Below are 24,051 nucleotides of genomic sequence, written 5' to 3'. Positions count from 1 at the left end.
GGGTAACCTGAAAGAGGTAGGCCTCCCTCAGTAAAACAAATGTTTTGTCTTTGATTAGTGTTCTTCTCTTGTCGCAAGTAGCTGTTCTCTTATCGCAAGTAGCTGTGAACACCCAAAGAGAAGCAGAGGTGAGAAGCCGGAGAGGTAACCTTGAAATTGTATTTTATACCTGGGGGCATGCGAACCTTTTGGAGTGTAAGCAATGGCGGCTATTTATTTTTTAAATTTTTAGGTCCTCCCTTTAAACCTGTAGGTCTAACCCTTTAAACTCGTAGGATTAGTCGTAACCAAACTTGCATAAAGAAAGGATATGGAGCAAAGCTTTAAAGATGAAGCTCCAGTAAAAAATAGAATCTTAAGGAGACATTCTTATCTTATGACTGGTATTATCGAGCAGTTTTAGCACAAAGTTCGTGCTCGTTAAAAAATAAACGCAAGATCGAGTAGTTTTAACGTGGAATTTATGCTCGTTAAAAAATAGAAAAGCGATTGTGAGCAAGCTTTCCCCTAGAGTTCAAGCTCATCCAGAAAAAATGAACCGGTAAATGATCATCGTGAATATGAAATCTCACCATTTTCAAGCCCTTGGATGTGTTTTGCACCACCACCTCCACTTTTATATTGGCCATTCGTTCACCCCCCATATGATTGTTTACCCATTTTGAGGAATAGCTGCGAAGAGTGATTTCACCTAGCCATCCTTGTGACACTGCCTTGATTGGAAAAATTCCAACCTGTACCTGGAATCAGCTGCTAACCCTGTTCATCACTCGTTCCTCAAAAGACGAGTCTTCTTTGAGCTCTTTTCAATTGACTCGTAAAATATGAAAAGTTTGCCGAGTTTTGGCCTTCCAGCTCGTTAAAGCAACCGGAAGAGCTATCCCTCCTCTAGATTTTAATCTTTTTGGACCTGAGGAATTATTACACAAAAAGATCGAGCGCTTGTTTGATTCGGCTCGTTAAAACTATCGAAAATTCATCCCTTCTGTATTGTTTTATACTTTTTCAGACTTAAGGGATTAGATGACGAAAAAGGACCTTTGGAGTTAACTTTATGTACCTTTTCAAACTCTCTAAAAATGAAAAGGACCGAGTTGTCTTTGTCGCTAGACTCGTTAAATGCATTAAATAGCGACAAACTTGTCTTTAGACAAGAACAAGTTTCCCTATCGCTAGGCTCGTTAAAAAATAGCGATGGGCTTGCAGAAGGGCAGTTTATAGAAAAAGCATATGTTATCCTCCTCAAGCTTGACAAAAATAAAGAGGTACTGGTCAGCAATGACTGGGGAAAAATTGGGAGAAACTCAAAGAAACTTTGACGGTAGCAAGTCGCTCTTGAACATGACACTTTTCCTCCATACCACAATCGGGTTGGGTTGTTTCATTCACCGGTCACATCACCATGGTCTCGCCATACCATCCATATTTGGGGTAATGCTACCGATCCATCGTATCAGTGTCGCCATATGTTCAAGAGATGTCGTTCAGAAAGAGTCAACCGTGTCCCATCCACTGCCATACATTATCCTTCATCCTTTCATGACCGCCACCTTGAATCATAAGTCACAGATCGTTTTCACCTCCATCACAATCATTAGCTCCGTTCCGTGTCACTGAAGTGGGATTCATTAAGGCCCTCCTTTGACGGATCGCTTCTTGTCGACATCAGCTCATTATCCAAGAAGTTGATCTAGGAACACCCCTTTCAATACTTTGAAGCTTGCATGCCTCAATGGCAAGTTTCTCACTTCCGGCAACAGGTATACATCAATGACCTTCGACCGAAAGATTTTGCGTGGTGTTCGACGCCAAGTTCTTTATTCACACCACGTGAATTGTACTGCAGTACCTTGAGGGTCATCATCATTATCGGTGATTCCTCTCGCGCTTGTTAACAGTTTACATCATTGACTGGTAATCAAGCGATGTCTTTCCATGTTCGACTTCAAACAATTCTCACATGGATCGACTTGTACTTTAGAGTGAAGATCGGACGAGATTGAAGACCCCGGATCTAGTTTCATCCATCCGGGCTGCGATATATATTCAAGAAATAAAGACATTTACATGTACAGCAGATGATCATCCTACCCAAAGGATGATAATTTCATCAAAAATTATTGGTCTACCATCAGACGATTGTCTGTTCTATGTACAGAAAAATGAATTTATAAAGCTAAACATGGGAATGCCCGCCTCAGCTAGATCATGAAAGCAGTATGAAAAATAATGTATTGTATTGTATCTTATTACAGGTCTCCTCCCAGCATTGGATGAACTTCGGATCCTCCTGATAAAGCATTTCACCCGATAAACGGCCTCATACTTTAGGGGGCAACTGTTATAGACATTTTTGTGCCTTACAGCATTGAGCATGAAATGTCCATAATCTAAGGGATCGAAAGTCCCTAAACATGTTGTTCCTACCCCTAGAGGAACAAGGCCAATAAACCACAGCAATTCAGAGAAGTTCTCCACCAGAAAATGCTAAAAAACAAGTCAATTCAGGATCATTTTAGTGGCTACACTAGCTGTCTGCACTGAATGTCAAAGCCAACACTGGCTACCTATGCTGAATGTCAAAGGCATCACTGGCTACCTACACTAAGCGAGATTGGACAAGTGGCAAGTTCATTTCTCAAGGTGTCAGAACCCAGGAAGCTTCCAAAATGACACTTGCCTCAGGGAATTCGACTGGTGATGAGTAAGAGGTTCCAAATCTCCAAGTGGAAGCAAGAACCTCCAAGTGGAATCAAGAACTCACAGAGGGAGAGGACACTAGTCACATCTCAGGCTGACTCATCCTCTCTCCAAACATCTATATATGGATCTCTCCCCCATGAGATCTGGAGGCTGGAATTTTGTTATTGCAGAGAATTGCTGTTGGTTTGAGACTAGAGCTATTGGGTGATTTGCTTTGAAGGAGGTGAAGAGGAGATTATTTTCTGCGGGGAAGGTGATGCTGGATTGGGCCTCATATGGTTTTATCACTTCCTGAACTTTACTTCTTCATATATAAAGCCATTTGAGTTTCTTCTATATGCATGTATCTCAATGATGTTTTGTTGTATTTGCATATTTAGTTTATTCTAATCCTTAAACTAGTTATGAATGTATGCTTCTTGTAGTTTCCCTATCTTGCCATTTTGCAGGAACTTGGTGTAGCTGGGCCAGTGAAGGAGCAAGCAGCGGGGAGCAAGCAGAAGGAGTGAGATTGGATCAACAAACTAGCGGAAGACATCGGTTAGTTACATCCTTCTCCTCTATTTACATTTCATAAAGAAGAACACTTAGATAGTTTTATCTTGTTTGTTGTTGAGGTACTATCACTCCTTAGAGTGGGATAGGGGCATTCCGTATTGGATAATTTTCCCAAAAACAATGGCGCTGGGTCAGACCAAGTGGTTGTAATCCTCTCTTCTAATACTTTTATTAATAAATCTAATTGAATTTTTGTTACCAGGTGTTACACAGTAATTTGTCACTGTCTTCACTCCAGTCTCCCCTACTGTGTCATGTGTCCAAGTCATACATGCTCATGTTAGACAAGTGCCCTCTGATGTTACCAAATGACCCACTTTTCCAAAGGTTTCTACATCATCGCATCTGTTTGCCAAATAAACGCACTGATGGGCACTCTAAAACAGTCCAGAGGCATTGTCGTTGCAGAAGTACATGTGATTCCCGCGATGGTCGAATTTCATGTGACACTGCAACTGTATTTTGTAGTTTCCCACGATGAAATGACTAGCTACGCTATTTAATAGCGATGTCAGCACGGCATACCAGTTATGTGCCCGCGATGATCCAGATTGGGCGAATTTGTTCCAGCAGTCGGCCTTCCAGATGACTCCAGACCTGCTTGTTGGCCTTGTTTATGTCACCCTCCTTTCTCTGGTGTGGTTGTTCCGTCATTTGTGCTACCTTCCTTGGATATAAGCTCATCCTCCCACCTTTCATGGAGACTCCTTCTCCTATTTAAGCTCTCACCATTACTATGAGCTGCTAGTTTTGGAATTCTTAGTCTTTGGAGTGTTGCTGTTAGTACTGTGAGTTTGCTAGATAGCTAGTGTGAGTGTGACAAGTGTGGGTTTGTTGAGAGCTTGAGGAAGGTTTTGAAGTGCCTTTGATCTTGTGTAAAACTTGTGAGTGAGAGAGGCTTGTGTATTGGGAGATCCATCTCTAAGGGTGAATGCTTAAGGAACATGCTAGCTGGACCCTTCTAAGGAGGCTTGTGACATCAAGACCTTGGTTGTAAGCTTATTCTATTTCATAATTAATGTAATCAATGATGTTTTCCTATGTATTGTATGCAATGTACTAGATAGCTCATGATTTCTTGACTTTATGGGTAAATAGATTATTGTTGTATCCGGTTACGCTCTTTGTTGTACTTCTTTCGCTTTGTTTCAGGTTGATTACTCATTCGGAGAAAGAAGCAGAAGCTGGAGCAGCGCAACGGAACTCCATTGACCATCGGTTGAGGTAGGCCTCCAACTTGAACTATTTAAGGAAAATTGTTGTTGATTTGTCCTTGTTTGTGACTAGACCCACTCTAGGGCTAGAGGGGTTGCCTCTGTCCGTAGAGGGAACACTTTCTTGCATCACAAATTGGCGACTCCGCTGGCAAGTTGGCCTTTGTTTTTTTCGTGTTTACTCTTGCCTTGAATTTTTGTTTTACTCTCTTTTTGAGTTTGAGAGCTAGTTATCTGTTTTCTGAGTTTCTTAGCCTGATCTGGGAAACATCCTTTTTTATTAAAGATTGATTGTTTTGATTTGGGATTTTTTTGGCCCGCCTGTGGCTGTTTTAAACATCATCGCGTTTTTTAATTTAACAGTCGTGTTGTCATCGCATCACCCTTTTTGTAATATCCTGTCCATTGTGTTATTACACCTAACAGTCGTGACAGTTCTGTAAATCGGACCATCGCGGAAAAGGCGTGTACTTCCGTGCTGACATTGCTTTGTTGCTGAGTGTTGTTCTTTATCAACGCTTTATTGCCAGTGTATTGCCCGCGCTGATTGCTCTAGAATTGAATTTTTTCAATCCTGCCTCCTGAACCCTTCAGTCTTGCTAGTCCCTTGTTGTTCTCACTTGGTTGATGACTTGTTTTTCATTGCTTGAAGGTTGAGGCATTCTATTGTAAGCTTTGTTAAATGAATCTTGTTTCTCTTGCTTTGTGACCTAGTTTCATTGTTTCAAGTCCTTTGGATTAGTTTTGCTTGGTTTCTTGTTTGCAAGGTTTCATTTGCTGCTTGCTATTGGTTTGATTGAGCCTTCCCCTTTGCTTACTTTTGGTTGATTTTTTAGTGATTTTTATTGGACCAATCTCGGCATTGTTTCGATTTCTCTTCACTACCCGAACATAGATTACAATTGTTTGGATCAACCATTTTTCCACATTTGTTTATTTCTTATTGGTTTCTTTAGATTAAAGGCATCAAAATAAAAAAGATTGCATTTCATTTGGCATGCGAAAGTGAAAGTAAATTTGCATTTCAAGTTGCATATTGAAAAGCGAATGATTAGATCTCTCATTAGTAGTATCCGTGCACTTTAAGATTTGATGTCTGTTAGCATTGAGTGACTGTTTGTTGCCTTGGTTTTCTTGGTTTGGGAATGATCTCTCTACCCTCCCATAGGTACGTGTTCATCGAAGAAAAAGGATATTTCATTCATTTTAGCTGCATCCTAGGTTTTGTTATATACATACAGTAAGGCCTGAAAACTGAAACATAATCCAAGATCAACTTTAAAATGAACTAAATAAATCTAACAACGCATTGAAACATAACACACACATTTAGAGGTATAGGCTAGAGACGTGCTCTAGCTTCGTTAAACCTAGTCACTTTTGTTTCCACTCATGGTTGGGTGATTCCTCCTTTTGTGACTCAATAGTGGTCTAGTACGGAATTGTGCTCCCATGTACCGTCGAGTATATGGGGAGACCCCACTAAGTTATCATCCTTTATCTATAGGAAGCCGTGTTTGCCGCCTTACAAGTCGTAATGCACCGAACACAGCATTCGGGAAGATTGACTGCCGTACGGAAAGTCCTTGGTTTTCATATGATTGCCAAGGTATATATGCAGTTTTATGGATTTGTTTGGTAAACCTTTTTGCCTAGTTCTCTAGAGTAGTCACTTTCGTTCCTTTTTAGAGTCCCTAAAAGAAAAGGTCCATCTGAGCACTTGTCACTTCTGGCTCATTAAATATTCAAAGGAGACTAGAGTCATCTTTTGTCCTTTTCTCGAATCTTTAAAAATGAAAAGTTCAAGTTTTGTTCCTGCGTCTTAAAATTTATTTGGCCACGATTCACATTTACCCAGTTAGATCTTGTTTGTGTTAGCTTGAGTAGGGTCCTTTCTCATTAGTTTCCCTAGGATCTTTTGAAGTTGTTATCCTGGAGGAATCACCGATCCCGTCTCTCATTCCAAGTGACCAAGGGTCTCCTTCTTCTATTGCTCCCGAGGTACCGGTTGTGAGTGATACTCTCCCTGTTATTATGAGTATCCAACTGATTAACTCTCGCACTTCAGAGGATGAGACTTACGAAATTCACTGGAACCCCATTTGGGAGCCTTCTGAAGAAGATATCCCTCCTACTCCTCCTGGTGTCTCGGTCCCAATGTCTTCTTCGGATATGGAGGACACATCCCCTATCACAAGTGAAGAGTTCGTTGTGACGAGTGGTGAAATTCCCACCTCAACGAAAACTCCACCCTTTCATATCACCCCTCTTGGTGTTACATTGCCTTTACGCTATAAGGCATTAAGGGATGTTATGTCTTCTAGGACTCCCTCCATGAGTTCTATGTGGTCACACACCATCACTCCGACCTCGGAGTCCTTTATTCCTCACATTCACAATATGCATGTCACTTTCGTCCCGACTATTCCAACTGTTTGTGTGGCTTCTTCAACCCCCGTTGTTGGTTCCGTTACCATATCCTCAGTTCTGACTGCTGTTGCTAGACCTTCTTCAGTGTCAACTTACAGTGGCCGATCGGCATCTGTACCCAGAATTGTTGACCCTACACTAGGTTCCCCACCTTCTTCTGGTTCTATCCCAGCAGGGGGGGCATACGATGAATATTTGCATGCTCTTCAAAATGTGTGTTATAGACAATTTTGTGCCTTGCATGAATTGTCAATAATCCAAGGGATCCAAAGTTCCCTAAACATGATGTTCCTACCCCTAGAGGAACAAGGTCAGCAAACCAACAGCTCTCAGATCAGTTCTCCACCTGAAAACACTCAAAAACAAGCAATCCTGAAATCAAAGCAGGTGCTCCACTAGGCTTCTGCGCTGAAACACAACTTCTCCATGGTGTACCTGCGTTGCAAAGCAGGTAGAACAAAGCCCACCTGCGTTGGGCGAGTTTGGACATGTGGCACAGTGAGTCATTGCTTTGGAATCTTCCAAAAATGACACTTGGGTCAGGTATTTCGCCTTGTGATGAGTCAGAGGCTTTGTTTCTCCAAGTGGAAGCAAGGTTCACCAAGTGGACTCAAGAACTGAAGATCAACTAAAGATTAACTGAAGAGAGAGAGGACACAAGGCAGCTACACATCAGTTGCAAGCTGACTCATCCTTTCTCAATTCATCTATATATTGAGCTCTCTCCTATGAGCTCAGGAGGCTGGAATTTTGTGCAAAGTAATGATATGCTGTTGGTTTCACTATAGAGCTATTGGGTGATTGCTTGAAGGAGGTGAAGAGGAGAAATTCTTTCTGCTGGGAGGTGTTGCTGGATTAGGGCCTTCAATGGTTGTAACACTCTCAGAACTTTACTTCTTCTATTAATAAAAGCTATTGAGGTTCTTCTATATGCACTTGTTTCAATGTTATGTTGTGATGATTGTATATTTGATTTATGCTAATCCCTGAATCAGTTATGATTGCATGCTTCTTGTAGTTCCCTTCTTTGTTATTTTGCAGGATCTCATTGTAGCTGGGCCAGCAAAAGAGCAAGGAGCTGGGAGCAAGCAAGCAAAGAGAAGAGTTTGGATTTGACATTAAGCGCAAGACAACGGTTAGTGCATTTCTTTATTCTCTCTTGCTTTCATAGAGTAAAACCTTAAGTAGTTTTCTTTACAGTTGTTGCTGAGGTACTATCACCCTTAGAGTGGGATAGGGTCATCCGAGTCGGATACTTTTCCCTACAACAAACTGGCGACTCCACTGGGGATCGTATCTGTTTGATTGGTTGTAGTATTTTGCTATTCATTTCCTGAACAAAAGAGTACCAAATCGAAAAGCTTTTGACTATATCAAAAGCGAAGTAGAGGGCAGCTACTCCAGCTCATTTCTGAGCAAGTTCATGATTTGAAGAGCTGATCTACAAAGATCCTTGTAAGCTCTTAGTGATAGCTTTGCACCTTCTTAATCATCCCTTTGAGTAAGCTTGACTGAATGTTTCTGATTTGAGCAAAAACTGTGCATTTTTGAGAAAATTATGACCCGGAAACTGTGAAAACGAAATTCTCGTTTTCCAAAGCAGGTAGTACACAGGCTACCTGCTTTGGAACGCAGGTCCCGAAGGGGCTACCTGCGCTGAGAGCCAGTTTGGCTGTGCAGAGCCTGCGTTGGCCCAAATTTGCCTAGTGCATTTGGGGTTTCCTCATTTCTCTTGCCTGTTTTCACTTAGTTTTGCTGCTAGGTGTCAGTCTTGTGCCTGCTTTGAAACCAATATTACTTGCCATCATTCTGCCTCTGTTATATATCGAAATTGTACTTGTTCTTTTGTATTTCTTACGTCATTTACAATTTCCCATAACGAAGAGTAAACTAGTCTTGCTTTTGGCCTCTTGGATCTGAACCTGTGTTAGGCATTTTGCTGGTCTAAAGAGTTAGCTTGTTTGTTGTCCATAGCTGATTAGTCATTTACTTTCGTCATTATGGTTTGATTTCATGCATTTCCAGTGATTAGGCAAGTGAATCATAAGGTGTCTTTTGATTTTGGACTAGCTTGTTTACTTTCGCTTTAAATCGAAATCAAAGTTATATAACAACTTTCTTTTTGTAATCCATCCACATTAAGAAAGGGAAAAGAAAATACATGCATTGTGCATTTTGCATTTGAAAAAGTTTGCATGATGATTTAGGAGAAAGTGCATTAGTTTGTGCTGTATGAACTGTGTGAAAAGATATTGCTTTTCTTCTCCCTCAGTAGTTAAGATTTTCATCAGTCAAAAAGATTTGAAAAAGCTTGCTTCTCATCTTAGGCTGTATTTAGGAATTTGTCATATACATCTCGTGGTGAACCTTGAAAGGCAAAATTTAAAAAGATCAACTTAAAATATACTGAATGAACCTAACAACGCATTTGAAACATAACGCAAACATCTAGAGGTCTAGGTAGAGACGTGTTCCGGCGTCGTTAAACTTAGTGACTGTCGATCTCTACGAAGGTGGGTGATTCCTCCTGAGAGTCGGTGGCACTAATACGGACTTGTGCTCCCACGTACCGTTGCGTATATATTGGGAGACCCCTATAGGAATAAAGCCTTTATCCATAGGAATCCGTGTCGGCCGCCCTACTGATCGCAATGCAGTGAACACAGCATTCACGAAGATTGACCACACGTACCGTAAAACGTATTCCGTGGTTTTGCGAAAGGTTTGGCACACCCTCTGCCTAGAACTCCAGAGCAGTTTCTTTTGGCCTTTTTCAAACTCTATAACTGAAAAAGTCCAACCGAGCATTTGTCACTTCGGGCTCGTTAATACATCGAAGGAGACTAGAGTCATCTTTAGCTTTTTCTCGACTCTTAAAACATGAAAAAGCAAAGTTATGTCTAAAAGCGTCTAATAAAATTCATTCAAATCGGAAACACAAATTTTCCCCTTTATATTTTAGTTGATCGAGTAATCCGCAATCGTGGAAGAAAGTCAATTGAATATCCGTCGTTCGCGGAGGCTTGCGAGCCAACCGTCTTTGTCTCCGGAATCGAAAACAATCCGGGCAAAGCGAGCTCGTCGAACCAGTTCAAAATCTCCTTTAAAAGTTAGAACAAGTGTTCCAACAACATCTGAGATTCTGGTGACTCCAAACATTTTCGGAAACCCTGCCTCTATAGAAGAAGTTCAACCGCAGTAGAAGGACAGTAATACTGATCCTAGTCTGGGGGCAAATACTTGTATAACTGAACCAGTCCCATCGGTAACCGGTCCAGAGAGTTTTGTTCCTCAAACATCTGTCGCTGTCGATACAAACCCTTCTTCGGCACCAGAAATCTTTTACGGACCTGACAGTCTTCCTCTTCCACCTGGTCTGATTGTGATAGAGGAAATTATAGAGGAACCGCAAGTATCCACTCCAACTCATTTTGGAGTAGGGGTCACTCTATTTCCTACTACAACAGAAGTTTGTCCATCACCAGTGGAAGTTCCTGTAGAATCACTAGGTGATCAATTGGATAGACTCAAAATGTCTGAACAACCGTCGACATCTAGGACTGTGTCAAATGACACGACGACAGCAGAATTACCTGCTGCAAATCCGACAATGTTCGCCGGCATACCATCTGTCCCAACTAGCTCTCAACCGCTAGAAGGAGTCCACCCAGGGACTATCGCGACGGTATGGTCTGTTCCTGTTTGTTCCGGAGTAATGTCTGGTAACTCTTATGGTGAGACTAATCAAATTGACCCTTTTGGGAATCAATTTAGGCCATCCAGTCCTCCAGGACAATCAATTGCCTTGAGTTCTGGATTACCACCGTATGGGGGGCAGTATGCTTTTTCATTACCCCCTCCGGGAGGGTACCCATACGGGAGTTCTCAACCTTATTCAAGTTATGGTGGAATTGCAACAAGTAGTTGGGTACCCATGCTATCCCAGCAATCGAGAGTTGTATGTTCTATGCAACAGTGTGTACCTGTGACGAACATCCCGACTACACTGGCCATTGTAACCGTGTCGCAAGTTCAAACGATGCCTGTTGTATGTCAACCTCAGATTTCTCAGGTTCTCATGCAACAGCCCCTTGACCCTGCGACCCAACCACAATCGCCTACTGGTGGGGTGACACAAGTACAATCGGGTACAATTACCCCACATCTTGGTCCAATGGTTAGTATAGCACAACAACCCACGGTCTCACAACCGTGGCTAGTGCAGTACCAACAACCACAATTCCAGCAAGTATACCAAGGTTCTGAACAGCAAGTCTTTGCGAATAGTGGACAACCATATATTCAAAATGGTCAAAATCAACCACTTTATAGCGGTAGTGTCCACCAACCGTATCAGTCATACCAGCATCAACTCCATTATGCTGGCATGCAAAGACCAACTGTTCAGGCGATTCCATCGTATCCTGGTTACGCTTCACCTAACTTGAATCAACAGTTACCATTCATGGCGACTTTAGAGTTGCCTGATCTACATCGGTTAACCAACGATCCAATTGCTTACGCCCCATGGTGGCCAGTGATTCCGCACAAACTTCCATCCGACATTCCTAAATTCAATGGAAATCCAGGTGAAGACCCGTCGAATCATGTGATGACATTTCATCTATGGTGTTCATCGAACACTTTAAATGATGATTCGATAAGGCTTCGCCTCTTTCAGAGGACATTGACAGGTCCAGCGGCAAAATGGTATATAGAATTGCCAAGAGCTTCGTTCGACAATTTTAGCTCCCTTGCCACGACATTCTTAACCCACTTTCAATTACCGATAAGGTATGAAACGGGAACAGAGATATTGACTAACTTCAAACAGACAACCACAACTCATATATCAGATCATATACATGAGTGGCGACGTCGACGAAGAATGGTTAAAACATACGTTCCTGATCAGCTTCTAGCTGAGTGGTTTATAAAGTCGTTACTTCCGGCCATAACAGAAGATGTGGCGAAGGGGGGAGTCGTAACAGAAGAGCAGGTTATTGCTCGTGCGCAATATTTGGACTTAGTATATACCCAATCCGGCACACTCTATGACAAGATACCAGACGCCCCTAGACCAGAGTTTTCAATCCCTCCTCCTCCTAAATCAAATAGTGGCTCTCATGCCGGCGATGGCGTGATTGGCACAGCAAACTCGAATCCGAAAAAGGCCAATCAAAAGAAAGCCCGTAAGGATTCGAATCAAAATGCGCATGAGGAAATTCTTGCTTCGGAAGTAAATGCCGTATCAACAGATAAGGGTAAAGAAACCAATCAACCAGGAAGCAAGAAAAATCAAAACAAAGGGAAGAAGAAGAAACAAGGAGAGTCATCTCCTCGAAGAACTTCTTCAAGCCCTCCTCGAGATAGGAAACCACCTTATGGGTGTCAGATATGTGATGAGGATCACTGGACGAGAGAATGTCCATACAAAGCTGATCTAAAAAGATTCTTAAAGAGTTCGCAAACTCCAGCTGTGTTAACTGATCCGTTTCCCGATCGAGGAAAAAACCTGGTTGGCAGTGGAAATGCTTCCCCGTCGCAAGTGCTTATGTTATCAATATCGAAGCAACAGAATGATGCTTTGATTTCTACTAGGAACAAAGATTACGGGAATCCACAGGTGTCGAATGATAAAGGTCAACCTAGCAGTTCGACAACAACTTCGGCAGAAGTTGTACCCCCCATCACACATGAATTAACAATAAAACCGCCGAAGGGAGTAGTACACAAGTCGACATTTAATCCTCGTGCCAGAGCGGCACAACATTATAACATAGTGGAAGATTTGGCGCAATCGCCGTCCGCTATGTCGACTCTTGAAGTACTACAAAATTGCCCATCCCAAAGGCAGGCATTGTTATCAGCAATTGGTGGAGTGGATCCTAAAGATTCCAATCTTGTATCCTTTGATCACAAAGGATATGATCCTCAGTTACCAGCTCAACTAGCTTTCCTCGTCCAAGTGAAAGCCCTCAACAAAACTGTTCATCGAGCAATTATTGATGAGGGGGCATCGACATGTATTATGTCGATGAGTTGCTGGAAAACCTTAGGATCTCCAACCTTGTCGCGATCATCGACGACATTAAAAGCATTCGACGGAAGGACATATACCCCTTACGGTATCCTTAGTAACCTGAAAGTTGAACTAGGGGGCAAAACAGTAGAAATAGATGTTGAAGTCATCGATGGCAATCTTGACTATAACATCCTACTGGGAAGACCATGGATTTATGCCATGGAAGCTATTGTGTCGACCTATTTTAGGAAAATCGCATTCCCCTTTCAAGGAGGGATTACGATCATTGACCAACAAAATTTCCTCCCTAATGGTTCACAAGTTACAGGAAGCGTTCCTATGATCCATGGAAGCGACCATTCGTTTCAAAATATCGGAGTAGGCCTACTAAAAGATCCTACATTAATGGGAACTTTCGCCCTTCCGCCACCATTCATTGTGGGAGAAGTGGCGACGGTAGGGGCCTGCAATATGATATCTTCCGCACAAAAGATGTCAGAAAACAATATCAACATGGATCATGTAAAGATTTTGTCCCCAAGCCCAATGGAAGTATTGTAGCAATCAATTTTCTTGGCCTGGGGGGCAACCCCAAATCAACGCTCATCAAACGTTTGGATAGATAGGTCTAGAGAATATGGCACCCCTTCATGTCCTTGGTCGCGAGTGCATGGAACCGACAAAGGAATAGTCCAATCACTGGTAATTGACGGGGCACCATGGAATGATTCCCACCATTGTTCCCTTCTCCCGGGTTGTGGAGAAGATACTCAAGATGACCTTTATCATCCTTCAGTTTTCGATTTTCTATCGAATACTGTAAATACAGTGGGCTATGAGGATAGTTCTTTTACTATGTCAACCTCATTAAAAAATGAAACAATCCCCTTTCCAGGTCTCAATGGTAAACCTTCATTCCAACCAACAAAGTTGAATGCAATGAAGCTTGGGGGGCATGCACCTCGATTTGCGTTATTATGCTGGGGGCATGCAAGCGTATCATCGAGCAGTTTTAGCAATGTTCATGCTCGTTAAAAAATAAACGCAAGATCCGAGCAGTTTTAGCGCATAGTTCATGCTCGTTAAAAAATAAACATAAGTTGTGAGCAATCTTCCCCTAGAGTTCAAGCTCACCTAGAAAAAATGAACCGGTAAATAACCTTGGTAAATGTAACCTTTGACTGCCATATTAAAAATCCCTTGGTCGTGTTTATATGCCATCACCTCCATCCGTTCATTTGGCCAATCGTTCATCTCCATATGATTGTTTACCTTCTTTTGAGGAACAGCTGTGAAGAGTGATTTCACTAAGCCATCCTTGTGACACTGCCGTGATTGGAATATTCCAACCTGTACCTAGAATCTGCTGCTACCCTGTTCATCACTCGTTCTTCAAAAGATGAGTCTTCTTTGAGCTCTTTTCACTGACTCGTAAAATATGAAAAGTTTGCCGAGTTTTGGCCTTCCAGCTCGTTAAAGCGACCGGAAAGCTATCCCTCCTCTAGATTTTAATCTTTTTGGACCTGAGGGATTATTGCACAAAAAGACCGAGCGCTTGTTTGTTCGGCTCGTTAAAAGTACCGAAAACTCATCCCTTCTGTATTGTTTTATACTTTTTCAGACCTAAGGGATTAGCTGACGAAAAAGGAATTCTGGAGTTGACTTTACGTACCTTTTCAGACTCTCTAAAAATGAAAAGGACCGAGTTATCCTTGTCGTTAGACTCGTTAAATTTTTTAAATAGCGACAAACTTGTCTTTAGACGAGAACGAGTTTCCCTATCGCTAGGCTCGTTAAAACATAGCGATGGGCTTGCCCGAAGGGCAGGTTATAGAACAAGCATATGTTATCCTCCTCAAGCTTGACAAAAATAAAGAGGTACTGGTCAGCAATGACTGGGGAAAAATTGGGAGAACCTCACAGCTTTAATGGTAGCAAGTCGCTCTTGAACATGACACTTTGTCCTCCGTATCACATCGGGTTGGGTTGTTTCATTCACCGGTCTCATCACCATGGTCCTCGCCACACCATCCATAGTTGGGGTAATGCTACCGATCCATCACATCAGTGTCATTATATGTTCAAGAGATGTTGTTCTGCAAAGAGTCAACCGTGCCCCATCCACTGCCATACATTGTCCTTCATCCATTTCATGACCGCCACCCTGAATCATACATCACAGTTTGTTTTCACCTCATCACAATCACTAGCTCCGTTCCGTGTCAATGATGTGGGATTCATTAAGGCCCTCCTTTGACGGATCGCTCCTTGTCGACATCAGCTCATTATCCAAGGAGTTGATCTAGGAACACCCCCTTCAGTACTTTGAAGCTTGCATGCCTCAATGGCAAGTTTCTCACTTCCGGCGACAGGTATACATCAATGACCTTCGACCAGAAGATTTTGCATGGTGGTCGACGCCAAGTCCTTTATTCCCACCATGTGAATTGTACTGTTGTACCTTGAGGGTCATCATCCTTATCGGTGATTCCTCTCGCTCTTGTTAACGGTTTACATCATTGACCGGTAATCAAGCGATGTCTTCCCATGTTCGACTTCAAGAAATTCTCACATGGATCGACTTGTACATCGAGTGAAGATCAGAAGAGATTGAAGACCCCGGATCTAGTTTCATCCATCCGGGCTGCGATATATATTCAGGATATAAAGACATTTGATATGTACATCATTACAGCAGATGATCATCCTTCTCAAAGGATGATAATTTCAGCAGAGAATTATCAGTCTACCATCAGATGATCGTCTGTTCTATGTACCAAAATGAATTTATAAAGCTGAGCATGGGAATGCCCGCCTCAGCTAGATCATGAAAAATGTATGAAAAATAATGTATTGTATTGTATCTTATTACAGGACACTTCTCAGCAGATTGAATGAACTTCGGATCCTCCTAATAAAGCATTTCACCCGATAAACGACCTCACACTTTAGGGGGCATCTGTTATAGACAATTTTGTGCCTTGCATGAATTGTCAATAATCCAAGGGATCCAAAGTTCCCTAAACATGATGTTCCTACCCCTAGAGGAACAAGGTCAGCAAACCAACAGCTCTCAGATCAGTTCTCCACCTGAAAACACTCAAAAACAAGCAATCCTGAAATCAAAGCAGGTGCTCCACTAGGCTTCTGCGCTGAAACACAACTGCTCCATGGTGTACCTACGTTGCAAAGCAGGTAGAACAAAGCCCACCTGCGTTGGGCGAGTTTGGACATGTGGCACAGTGAGTCATTGCTTTGGAATCTTGCAAAAATGACACTTGGGTCAGGTATTTCGCCTTGTGATGAGTCAGAGGCTTTGTTTCTCCAAGTGGAAGCAAGGTTCACCAAGTGGACTCAAGAACTAAAGATCAACTAAAGATTAACTGAAGAGAGAGAGGACACAAGGCAGCTACACGTCAGTTGCAAGCTGACTCATCCTTTCTCAATTCATCTATATATTGAGCTCTCTCCTATGAGCTCAGGAGGCTGGAATTTTGTGCAAAGTAATGATATGCTGTTGGTTTCACTATAGAGCTATTGGGTGATTGCTTGAAGGAGGTGAAGAGGAGAAATTCTTTCTGCTGGGAGGTGTTGCTGGATTAGGGCCTTCAATGGTTGTAACACTCTCAGAACTTTACTTCTTCTATTAATAAAAGCTATTGAGGTTCTTCTATATGCACTTGTTTCAATGTTATGTTGTGATGATTGTATATTTGATTTATGCTAATCCCTGAATCAGTTATGATTGCATGCTTCTTGTAGTTCCCTTCTTTGTTATTTTGCAGGATCTCATTGTAGCTGGGCCAGAAAAAGAGCAAGGAGCTGGGAGCAAGCAAGCAAAGAGAAGAGTTTGGATTCGACATTAAGCACAAGACAACGGTTAGTGCATTTCTTTATTCTCTCTTGCTTTCATAAAGGAGTAAAACCTTAAGTAGTTTTCTTTACAGTTGTTGCTGAGGTACTATCACCCTTAGAGTGGGATAGGGTCATCCGAGTCGGATACTTTTCCCTACAACAATGTGGACCCTCAAAATCTGTTTCATTATTACGATTCTAGAGGAGCTCATATCTATTACCATAGACCTCTGCCACCTCAGCCTGCGGTGGAAGTCTCGGTCCCGTTATCCGTTGCTTAAACCCCCACTCATTATGGCGATGGCTAAGTATCGCCTGCGCATCTTTAAGGACCACCTAATCCAGGCCAACCATCTTACATGCAAACCTCTCAAGGGCAGTAGCATTATGGGCAGTCTTATCCAGGGCAACCTGGAGGCCCACAAGGACAACCCTTTCAGGGACAACCTTCAGCTTCTGGCGGTCCGTCTTTTACCTATTTTGCGCAACCTTCTGGTAATCCAGGACAACCTTACATGCAACAAGGTCAACCTGGTGGCTAGCAAGGTTATCCTTTTGGGAAAGTTGGTCAGCCTTACATTCAGCAAGGCCAACCCACTGTCTAGTATGGTCAAGCATCTAGGCAGGTCGATCAGCCTCAAATCCAATCAGGTCAACCAACTGTCCAATCTGCTCAGCCATCCGGTCTGTTGGGACAACCCTCAGTTGTGCAAGGACAACCCATCACCCAGCAAGTTCAACCTTCTCGGCAGATGGGCCAATCTCAATCTCAACTAGGTCAACCTTCTGGCTAGATGACTCAGCCTCAGTTTTCTCAACGACATCCTTCTGGGCCTGCTCAACCGGGCACTCAAATGATTGTCGCTTCTCAAGCTCAACCCAGTTTTCAGACCTAGGCTGGACCCCAGACCCAATCCAATTTTCAAATGCAGGTTGGATCTCAAACCCAACCGGCCTATCAAATGCAACCTGCCTCTCAGGCTCAGTTTGGAGCTCAGCTGCCTTATGGTTTCCAGCAATCCCAAGGGCAAATTCAATTTGCCCCATATCAAAATTATCAACAACTACAGGTAAGTCCTTATCAGAATTACCATCAACCTTATGTTGCTCTTGTAGGCAAATTTGGTAATCAATAGAATGCTGGGGGGAAAATCCAGGGTCAGCCATCTTATAACCCCTATGGACAAAATCCCTACTGATAAAACCCTCCTCGGCCAAATCCGTCTGGACAAAATCAATGGGGGCAACCACCAGCTGGCTGGAACTCTGGTACTCCTTCCTATTCGCAGGCCCAGATGTCATTTAACCATCAATTTCCCTTTTTAGTGACGTTGTAATTATCGGATGTGTCCAAACTGACAAATGATCCTATTCTTCATAATCGATATTGGCCACCGGTTCCAACTAAGATTCCAATTGATTGTCCCAAATTCGATGGTAAAGCTGGAGAAGATCCTCAAGCTCACGTCATCACTTATCATCTATGGTTTTCATCAAATTCATGGCTTGATGATTCAATCCAGCTTCGCCTTTTCTAAAGGACTCTCACTGGCTCTGCGACTAAATGGTATATTGAGTTATCTCGCGGATATTTTCAGGATTTTAACTCGTTGGCTATGGAATTTTTAACTCATTTTCAGCTGCCAATTAGATATGAAATAGGAACACACCTCTTGAAATCCTTAAAACAAACAATGGCTACACATATCTCTGATCATATCCATGAATGGAGATGGCGTCGTCGTTTGATTAAGTTTTGGATTCCCGATCAGCTTCTTACCGACTGGTTCATGACTTCATTCGTCGATTCGATAGCGCGAGACATTGCTATGGGGGCATGTGAAACTGAAGAGCAAGCTATTGCGCATGCTCAGTACCTTGACTTGTTTTACTCCTAGTCTAGTACGTTATATGATTATTTTCCTGATGCCTCGAGACCAGGAACTTCTGGGAACCCTGGGAAGAAAAAGTTGAATGCTCCGAAAGACAATAATCCTCAGGTTGTAACCAATTCTGGTAATACTTCCGAGGTTAACGTCATCCAATCCACCACGGCGGACAAAGCCTTGAAAGGAAAGAAGAAGGGAAAAGGAAAGAATAAAGTGGATCAACCTAAGCAGGATTCCCCTAAACCTCCACCTGAGGAAGGCACCAAACGCAAGCCCAAGTACCCTTGTCTTATCTGTGACAAGGATCACTATACCAAAGATTGCTCCAGGCAGTCTGAAGTTAGTCGTTTGTTGAAAGGTGCTCCTGGGACTCCTGCTGTGCTCAAAGAACCTTTTCCCTCACAACAAATGCAAATGGTGGCTGATCCATCTCAACCCTCTTATTCCTTTGGTTCTCAAGTATTTATCGCTGGGACGATTCCCATCCACATCAATACTCAGGCAAAAGAGTATCCGTCGCCTGCCAGGAAAGAGCTTGAGGTCCCCTATAGTGCCCCTCCATCTAGTTCTAGCTCGCTCCATATCGACAGACCTAGCACTGAGATGCTTGTCCGACCCCCTTCGAAAGGTGTACTTCGAAAATATTCTTACAACCCTAATGCTCGTGCTGCTCAGCACTATAGCATTTTTGAGGACTTATCTCAGGCTCCATCAGCTATGTCCGCCTTAGAATTACTCTAGAGCTGCCCCTCTCAGAGGAAGTCCTTGCTATCGACCATTGGTGGCATAGACCCGGCTGACTCGGATTTGATTACTTTTGACCTGGAAATCCATACACTGAGACTACCTCACCAAATTGCCTTCCTCATACAGGTCATTATTAATTCTAAATCGATTCGTCGTAGAGTCATTGATGAAGGTGCTTCAACTTGCATCATGTCTGTTGCTTATTGGAAGGCTATTGGTTCTCCGACTCTGAACCAGTCTCCTACGACCTTAGAAGCCTTTGATGGGAGAAAGTCTCGCCCTTATGGTATACTCCAACGTTTTCCCATTTCTTTGGAAAGGAAGACGGTCGAAGTGGAATTTTAAGTTGTTGATGCTAATCTTACCTACAACCTCCTTTTGGGACGTAGCTGGAAATACGCCATGCGAGCCGTGGCTTCATCTCTATTTTGTGTCATTCGTTTCCCTCATCATGGGAAGATTGTCATCGTAGACCAGTTATCCTTCTTTGCCTCCTCTTCTAAAGGCAACATATCTTTTGTGGAGCATACCTCTACCCCATATGAGAGTGTGGGAGCTATACTTTTTAAAGATCATGCCCTGATGGGTGTGTTTTCACTCCCACCTCCTAACGTCTCTCCTATCAATATGATTTTCGTTTGCTCTGATCCGTGGGTTCTTCCTCCTGCTGATCAGGTAGAATCTTCGGGCAATGAGATGCCATTGAGTCCTGCAGAGATCAACTACGTCGAAATTGTTTCTACATCGGCTCCCCCTTCTAAACCTGCTCTTTCGAGTAGGGCTCCCGACTCGTACGCTCATTCCCCTTAGCTTGGAGATGATGCTTCTTCGGATCCTTTAAAGGAAATATTTCCTTCTGATGAAGCCATTATCGAGACCATGTCTCTCGAGGAGCCTCCTTGGTCTGATCATCACCATCGTTCCTCATTTCTCCATGCCCATCGGGAAATGCTTACCTGCCTCAAACTGTTTGCTCCTTATCTCCCATATCAACCCCTTCAAACACCTATTCAAGTTTATCAAGTGTCTTCTGAAGGAAATATGGGAAACATCATGTAGACCCAGCCCATCGACATCTCTATGAAACCAGGGATTGTCGAGCATATTCATGTCGGAGTCACTTGCACTCCAGAGGAAATTCAGCTTTATACTAATCTTTTTCGCGAATTTCGTGATGTTTTTGCTTGGTCCTACGAAGAAATGCCTAGCATTTATCCTAGCATCGTGGTGTATGAGATACCTATGTATCCGGGTGCTAAGCCTGTTCGCTAGCATCTACGCCCCGTGCACCCCTGAAAGGCTGTAGCCATTAAAGCAGAAGTTGAAAAGCTTCTTAAGGCTGGTTTTATTTACCCCATCCCACTCACATATTGGGTCTCCAATATCGCGCCTGTGAATAAAAAACAGGGTACCATTCGAGTCTATGTTGATTATTGTGATATTGACCGGACCTGTCCCAAAGATAACTTCCCCACACCCTTCATTGATCAGCTCATTGATGAGTGTGCTGGAAGCGAAATGTATTCATTCATGGATTGTTTTTCTGGGTATAAACAGATCAATATTGCGCCCACTAATCAGCACAAGACTACCTTTATCTATCCGTGGGGCACTTTCACCTACGAAAAGCTCCCTTTCAGTTTGAAGAACACTGGTGCTACCTTCCAATGTGCAATGTCCTATGCTTTCCATGACATCCGTCACATTGTACAAACGTACCTGTATGACCTACTAGCTCATTCAGCCAAATGCCAGGACCATCCCACTCATCTTTGCGAAATCTTTCTTCGTTGTCAACACTATCGCATCAGGCTTAATCCTCATAAGTGTGTCTTCTGCGTCGAGTCAGGCAGACTGCTCGGGTTTATCGTCTCCTGAGAGGGCATCCGTTTGGATCCCCTTAAAGTCGAGGCTATTCTGAATCTTCCTCCCCCTGCTTCTTTGCAGCAATTGCAGAGCTTGCATGGAAAAGCGAATTTTTTAAGACGATTCATTCCGAACTATGTCAAAGTGGCTAAAGGTTTCACATGGGCACTGAAGCGAGATACCCCTTTCCATTGGGATGTCGTCACTCAAGTGTCCTTCGAGCGTCTCAAGGGTCTCTTTCTTTCTACTCCATTGTTGCATCGTTCGAATTATCATCGTGACTATACTCTGTATTTGGCTGCTGCCGATACCACTATTGGCATGGTTCTCATTCAAAATGACGATGATGACACTGAGCATGTCATATATTATGTGAGCTGCAATCTTTTAGATACGGAAACTCGATACACTTATGTCGAGAAGTTGGCATTGGCCACTGTTTGTGCCATCCAACATTTCCGCCATTATATCTTGTTGCGTACTACGACCGTGGTTTCTGATTACAACCCGATGACGTACATTCTGTCACGTCAATTGTTGGGGGGCAAGTACTCGAAGTGGATCATCATCCTCCAAGAGTTCGACTTGGAATTCACCACTGCCAAGTCTAAGAAATCCCTTGTCTTTGTTGAGTTACTTTGCTCTTTTCCATCTCCTACCGCGCCCTCTTGGTCAGAGGACCATATCCTAGACGAAACTCTATTTCTAATTATCGCCCTCGATCCCTGGTACGGGGATATTATTGTATATCTAAAGATGTCCTCCTTTCACCCCAATGTGTTTAAGGATGCTCAGCGACGGATCCGTCATCAGTCTCAGCCCTACCATATCATTAGGGACACCTTGTACTGTCTCGGCGCTGACTCCATTCTCCGCCAATGCCCAACTTTCGAGGAAGCTGAGTGAGTTTTGAATGACTGCCATTCTGGCGCCTGTGGTGGTCACATGTCTGGATATGCTACTGCTCAAAAGATCCTTTGCGCTGGTTATTTTTGGCCCTCCATCTTTAAGGATTTCATTCTTACCGTCGCTCCTGTCATGAGTGCCAGATATTCCAGTAGAAGATGCATGCGCCTCTCGCTCCATTGCACCTTGTTGTTACTGTCGACCCTTTTGCAAAATGGGGCATTGATTATACGACCTATAACCCTCGCTCGGCCGGGGGGCGTGGGTATCTTATCATTGTCGTCAATTACTTTACAAAATGGGCCGAGGCGATGCCCACATTAATTGAAGATGGTCACACAGCAACGCAATTTTTGTTTAACCATGTTATTCACAGTTTGGAGTCCCTCAGGCCATCGTCATTGATCACGGGAAGCATTTCTGTAATCACATGATGACCGAGCTAACAACCCAGCTAGGCTTACGGCATGATAGTTCGACTCCATACTATCCTCAGGCTAATGGCCAAGTTGAAGTCGTCAACAGGGTTCTAGTTACAATGCTTCAACGTACCATTGGCATGCATAAGTCTAACTGGAACTTGATGTTATTCTCTGCCTTGTGGGCCTACCAAACCTCTGTGAAGGATGCCACCAGTTTCACTCCATTTCAATTAGTTTACGGACTAGAGGCTACCCTTCCAATCGAGTGCAAGATCCCTTTGTTGAAGTTGGCTGTCAAATTACTTCCCAACACTACTCTGGTAGAAGAATGCCTTCTTTACCTAGAACAGCTGGATGAGACCCGTCGGCTAGCCTCTCTAGCTATTGAAGCACAGAAGAAGAGAGTGAAAACTCACTTCGATCATACTGTCCATCCTCGTTCTTTTGTTGAGGGAGATTTAGTCCTGCTATACGATCAAGGAAATGATAAGCTGGGGGCAGGCAAACTCGAGCCCATGTGGCTGGGGCCTTATATTGTAAGGAGAGTTTTGCAGAAAGGGGCCTACGAGCTAATTGATTATGAAGGGAATCCTCTCGATAAGCCCTGAAACGGGCTGTACTTGAAAAGTACTATGCGTGAATTCCATTTACTTTGGTTTGTACATACATGTGTTTTAGCAGGTGTGCTGTGTGTGTGTGTGTGTTTTCATGTTTTTGGCTTGGTGTGAAGGCGTGATTTCCGCTTATTGTGCCTTTTTGCTTCTTGTGCAGATTTCTGGTGCATCTTACATTGGTTTCGCTGATGGTGCTTGCCGCAGTACCCGCAATTTGTCCTCTGCGGCGTGGGTGATCTACGATCCTCATGGTGAGTTGATACATCTTCAAGGTGCGTGTTTAGGTTGTACCACAAACAATGTCACTGAATATAGTGTTGTGATTGAGTTACTGGCCGAGGCGATTAATCTCGGTATTCGTGCATTGGTTGTGAACCTGGACTCTCAACTTGTCATCCAGCAGCTCAATGGGCGATATTCTGTCAGAGACCATTGCATTTTAAGGTTGTATTTACGTGTTAAATTGTTAGAGAGGAATTTTTATTTCATTACATATTAGCATATTCACGACGATTAAACACGTTAACTGATGCATTGGCTAATCATGTATTAGACAAACATTTGTGTAACATATAATCAAAACATCATATAAGAAAGCATATAAAGCATAATAATAGACCATAGGAATATGTATATATATATATATATCGTGTGGTGCACCGAGGTGCTCAAAAATAAGTGTACATGTCCAAATAGAGTCTGTGTTATCTATACATCTGAGACACATGTCTCTCAAAAATCACCAGCAAGAAATAAAAACCTAGGTATCTACTACTGTGGGTTGTGCTCCCTATAGTGCACCGCTACTCGTGCCACCCGCCT

Source organism: Pinus tabuliformis, chromosome 5_2 (assembly GCF_031772625.1).
Source record: "Pinus tabuliformis cultivar Carrire ecotype Pingquan chromosome 5_2, CPIR1, whole genome shotgun sequence".
Classification (NCBI taxonomy): Eukaryota; Viridiplantae; Streptophyta; class Pinopsida; order Pinales; family Pinaceae; genus Pinus; species Pinus tabuliformis.
Note: the sequence above shows the minus strand (reverse complement) of the source record.